Raw genomic sequence first — 6,059 nt, 5'->3', positions numbered from 1 at the left:
TTATGTCAATTTAATTATTTCTCCAAATCCATTTCTTCTCCAGCACTCACCTTCTTCCCTCAACCTTCGCAACCTTTATCAGGTGGCAGACACCTTCTAGCCTCTCTAAATTTACATCAAGTCTTTTCAAATGCTGTCTTCATTGTCCCAAATTTCAATTTGTTAAGATTTGAAATGGAAGGAGCGCAAAAACAGAGAAAGAGGCTACAACAGAGAAAAGGAGAAAATATCGGATATTTTCTTTAAACCGGAACAGTCCTGACCGTTCTGGTTCCGGATCGGCCGTGTCGGACCGGACTCGGCCGATCCGGCGAACCATGGTAGGGATAGAAACGCTGGACAAGAGTACCCTGGGTGGACAGAAAACTAAGAAGGACAGAATCATTTTATTCGAGGGCATTGTCAGTGCGAAGAGTCTGAATATGACACGAGAACTAAGTTTGTACCATTTTAGCGGAAGTAGAGTAAATTGAGGCAAGTTCAAACCGGTTACGCATAAACTAAATCCAAGTAAATTGAGAGTAATCATCAATAAAAAGTACAAAGTTACAAAACCCAGTAAGAGTAACAACAGAAGAGGGCCCCAAATGTCAGAATGTTTGAATGAAAAAAGTTTATCAACAATAGACAAGTTGTTCAAAAAATGTAAAGCTGATTGTTTTCCAAGTTTACAATACAAACAATCAAAAGACTCAAAACAAAATGAACCTAAAACACTTGTATTTGCAAAAGACTTGAGTTTAGATAGAGAGACATGACCAAGTCTGAGGTGCCAGTGATAGGAAGAGGAATGAGAGACTACAACGGAAAGATATGGTGTCTGGCAAGGGCGAAGGTGGTCAAGCTCAAAAAGCGTCCTATCTTGCGACCCGTCCTATCTTGTACACTAGAAGAAAAAAAAATTACAGTAAGATCCTGCTCAACCAATTGACCGACATACGCAAGGTTTAGGGCTAATTTGGGAATTACATAAACATCATCAAGGTGGGGGGACGAGATATATCCAGTATGGGTAATGCGCATGGAGGTGCTATCAGTGGTAAGTATAGGAGGGGACGAGGTGACAAGTTGGGAGGAATGTAAAAGACGATGATCATGTGTCATGTGGTTACAACACACATAATCAATATACAATGTATTTTTACCTGATGTTGAGGTTAAGAAAGGGTTGACTGATAGTGAGCATGTGACGGAGGTTCTTAAGAGTGGGAGGCGGCTGAGGCGACTGTTATATGCTAGTGGCAACTACTTTTTCATTTTTATTACATAATCGCCACTACTTTTTACACTAATACACTCATAAGGGTAAAAAAGTCGTTTATCCATACTTTTTACCAACTACCAATAAATATCAATATTTCTTAAATCCCGTGTCCAACCCAATTAAGATTATATTTATGGGACGGAGGGAGTGTATATCTATTACCAATATATACAGATGGTAGGTTTTTGACACCTGAAATATCTATTTTACCCTTGTCCAAATTTCCTTTCACCCGTTTGCTCTGCTCCATTTTCTCGCAAACCTGTCATATGTCGCAGCTTCTTGTCTCAGCTCCTTCTTTCCCCAACCATTCCGTCCACCTGCGTCCTGTCTGCTAGGGTATTGCACTGCCTTCTCACTCGTTGAGGTTGCCTGCTTCTCCGCTGCCCCCAAACGGTCGTGGGTCGTCCCAATTTCTGCCCGGGGATTGTCGCCGCTCCTCTTGACGACCTGTCTGCTAGGCTTTGCCGGTTCAATTATTTAAGGTATGTGCTTACCCAGCCCTGCGGAGATCTAATCGCTTACATGGGTCTCTTGTGAGGGTCCTTGCTATGAAGATTTATTCAATTTGCTCGACATTGCGGCACTCGAAATCGACATTCTTTCCTCATAATCGAACTGCGTAATCGCGGTTCCTATGCTGCGTTGTATCGTTGTTGTCTTCCATTTATTTTTCCCAGTTAACAACCACATGCTATGACTGTTTTCGAATAGCTGCATCATACTTGCTTTGCTGTTATTTTGTTTAAGGTCTTGTTTGGTTTGAGAAATTTGGAGGGAAAGAGAGGGGAGGGAATAAAAAAAATTACAATTACTCGTTTCGTTCAATTTTTTTTTTTATAAAGGGGAGGGAAAGGGAATGAAGTGGAGGGAATTTAAAATGAACTTAGGTTTTTTTCCCTCAAAATTGGGGGAATTTGGAGGGGAGTCAAAGATGTTTTTATTTTTATTTTATAAAATTACTATTATATCCTTAATATTATAGATTACTTTATCTGTATTTAATTATCCGTAAATTATATTATATGTATATTATAATTAATAATTAGTTATAATATTTTTAGATTTTATAATGTAATTAAGTTATAAAACAAAATTTATATAAATTAAATTAAATTAATTTTATTTTAATCATTTAATTAAACTCTTAAGAGTTAGGTTTTAATTAATAAAATAAATTCATTTTTATTATATTTATTTAACAACAATATTTATCTTATAATTTATTCTAAATAAATAAAATTTATATTATAATGATTATTTTGTTATTAAATGATTCGATTTTCTTATATATAATTTTATTTTTATTTATGTTTTATTTACATAATATAAATATATATTTATTTTAAAATAAACTATGTCATACTTATATCAAAATTGATGTATTATTAATAAATTAATAAAATGTTATTAAATACTTTTATTTTTATTTATTTATACAATATAGGAATAAAACAGTAAAATTATTGTATTTTCTCTTCTCTCCATTGTTTAACCAAATACAAAAATACTATTTTGCCTCACCTCCTCTCCCTTCTTTTTCATATGAACTAAACACACTATTACAATTTTAATATTCTTTCCCCTCCCCTCGCCTCCCCTCTCTTCCGTTAAAGTCCCTCCCCTCCCCTACCTTCATTTGAACCAAACAGACTTTAAGTTACAAATGGACCAATGGAAAATGGGTTTATTTCCAGTTGATACAGTAAGTTTCGTTTTCCACTCAAATGACTCATCAAGAATAGATAATTGGCGTGCTTTGTGTGTATTTTAAATCGTTATGCTTATTTTCCAGAACTACAATTGTTTTTCGATCCATATGCCTTTCTTTAAAAAAATGAAATTGTTTGATATTTAATTGATAGAGGGAGTGTGTCACTTTGTGCATCTATTATTTCATCTCGTTGGTGTTTGCTTAATGAAAAATTGCAATAGACACTATTTTGGTTTTTTTCCGCAGTTTGATTACTTTATCTGCTATTTTTCTAGGCTGGCTTGTCAAATTTTAGGCTATTGTATGAGTTGATCCTCTTTCATTTAATAGTAGTTTTCTTCATTGTCAAAATTGTAAGTGTAGCATGTGCTTGCAAAGGCCCCACATTCACTGCAATTTCATTTTTCACCTTGAACATCCTTCACCAAATAGATTGTTATTCTGAGGTAATGATCACATACGATTTGTATCCATTTTTGTGAGTAAGTTCAAGTTCTATGTTGGGTCCTTGTCATAGTTTAGTTGCCTGCTGAAAAATTTGGATTTACAAGTCTCTTTTTAATTAAATATTTTATTTATTTGAGAACTTTTAACTTGCATGTTGACTTTTTCACAATTAGACTGGATTTCTTTATTTTATACATTCTGTAGCATTGTTAATGAGTGAAATTGGAAACAATCTTAAGTTTAGTGCAAATATTTGTGCGACCAATGTGATCATTGTTCACTTCATTTCAAAATTGTCGGTTTGTATCTATCCTCCGTACAGACATTAGGTTAAAACATATTTGGCCAGATGGGCACGCTCTATCATCAACAGCATCAACATTTTGATTCCACCTTTGGTTTTGATTCTACTTAGCAACTTTAGGAGGAGGATGTGATGGTGTTGGATTGTTATTTATTTTTTTTTGGATAGTTTTTAAGCTATGTTCTGCTCAGATTTGAGTTATTTTGTTGCATTTACAACATAAATTGCACATTCTTTTCGGCCACAAGTTGTTTGTTTTGATCATTTTCCCATTGGTTCTCACTGTCAATATGCTTTTATCTGTATTTGTGCATTTTCTGGGATTCATATGCTTGTTGTGGGTCAAAGTGATTGTGGGTGATAGTTTTCCATTTCGTGTTCTTCCCTAGAGGATTGTGTGATCAGGATCACTGTTTGGTCTTACCCAGTTAAATCTCTTTTCTATTTTTGATAGGACTGTAAGTTGTTGCTGAATTTCGGTGCTTAAGATTTCTTATTGTTGGATCTCAGAAAGTTGGCCATTGTTTCACCAAAGATGTCTTGTTGTCTTTCTAATGTTTATGTTCAACATTTGTTTTTTGATATGTTAGGTGTTCCTCAGTGAGACAAGACGATTAATGACACAAGTGCAATGACCAGTTTCTAAAATAATGTACTGGTCTACTTAAGGCATATTGTTTTATTTTCTCATGACACTCTTTATCTTAATAAGTTTGTATAATCAAAAGTGGCTATATGGTTCTTAATATTTTGTTATTAGAGGATGGTCTATTGGTTTGTGTTGCTTACTAAATTAGATAGGGCATGTTAACTTTGTTTCCCTTTTCCAAATCTCCTTTGTCTTTGAGTATGGTTGCTAAGTGGCAATTTCATGGCAACATTGAAGGGTTGTCGGGTTCTTCATTGTTTAGTTTAGAGGGGTCGGGCAGTTGCATAAAATTAGATAGATTTCTAGCTTGTATACATGGATGTAGTGATTTTGTCTAAAGGCATCGTTTTATACAAGAAAATATATTATACAGTCTATCATACTATATGGATTCTTTTACAATAAATTTACTTTATATACACATCCAAGTTGAGGTCTCAAATACTTTTTCAATTTGATCAGACAAGGTCTTAGTTCAGCTTTTTGCTACTACAACCATTATAACTGGTACTGGGCGTTAAGCATAAGAGGACCAATAGTCCGTTATTGATTCACTTATGTCTTCATCGATACCTACGAATGTTATGTAATAACTGCTCAGAAATTTTTATATTGGTTCGTTCAAGGACCAACAGTTTGAGAAGAGATAAAAATGATGATAGAAAATAAGAAATCCAGTCAGCTCATACTAACTCCTTGCACGTACAGTTGTATCTAATAAGCTATCTAACATTGGTCCTTGTCAAACTCACTTACCATTCACGTCTAAACCATTGTCCTGCAGTTTCAGTATCGTCCATACAGTTGTGCACTAAATCTTGTTGTGGCTGGTTTTACATACCAATGTGTTCAACAGTTATGCAAGTCTTCTTTTGCTACCTTATTATTCTTCATTTGATTTTGTTTTTCATTATTCATTGTTGCATTGATTTATGTTTAATTTTGGTTCAAAGGTGGAGGAGAGATTAGCATTACCACAAGCCCACGCACATCACCAAAGTGTGGTTAGATCTTATGCAATTTTGTTTAGTAAATAATAATTTTTTTTTTTTTTTTTTTTGTGGCACAACCATCTACAATATGTAATATAAACATGATTCATGACACAAATTAGATTTATAATTCATATGTGCATTTAGCTTCCTACCAACAAGCCTTAGATTAAAAAATTCTGTTTAAGGCTTATTATTACTTTTTTTAAAAAAAACAATATGCATGTAGAAATGTTGATATAAAGCAGATGAGTGCAACGTTGTCATGGGGCCCTTTGTGGTTCGTTGTATATGGGTCGGCATAACAACATAGCAATATTTCACCCGCCATGAGTACAAATAGCACGCACGTCAAACTGTGTATAAAAACATAATATATATTACAAGTTTTTCCTCAAATATTTCCACCATACAATCCAAAATGAATGTTTGCTTAAAACATTCTCATTTGTTGCACTACTTTTAAAAAAATTGTCGTCTTCCTTCATTGTTAGAAAGTGGATACATTTTGTAATATGTGAAGCCTTCAATTCTTATGAGGTGTTGGTTACTTCTTACTGTTTGATAATGCTTTTGCTTCAAAACACTTCTAACCACTATCTTCATACCAATATCATTTTTGTCATATATATAATTGTTTTCTCGGAACAACACTAGGATCAACATTCACTGTTCTTTTGTTATTGGAT

The sequence above is a fragment of the Andrographis paniculata genome, unplaced genomic scaffold (assembly GCF_009805555.1).
Source record: "Andrographis paniculata isolate CXL003 unplaced genomic scaffold, ASM980555v1 Contig22END, whole genome shotgun sequence".
In the NCBI taxonomy this organism is placed as follows: Eukaryota; Viridiplantae; Streptophyta; class Magnoliopsida; order Lamiales; family Acanthaceae; genus Andrographis; species Andrographis paniculata.
Note: the sequence above shows the minus strand (reverse complement) of the source record.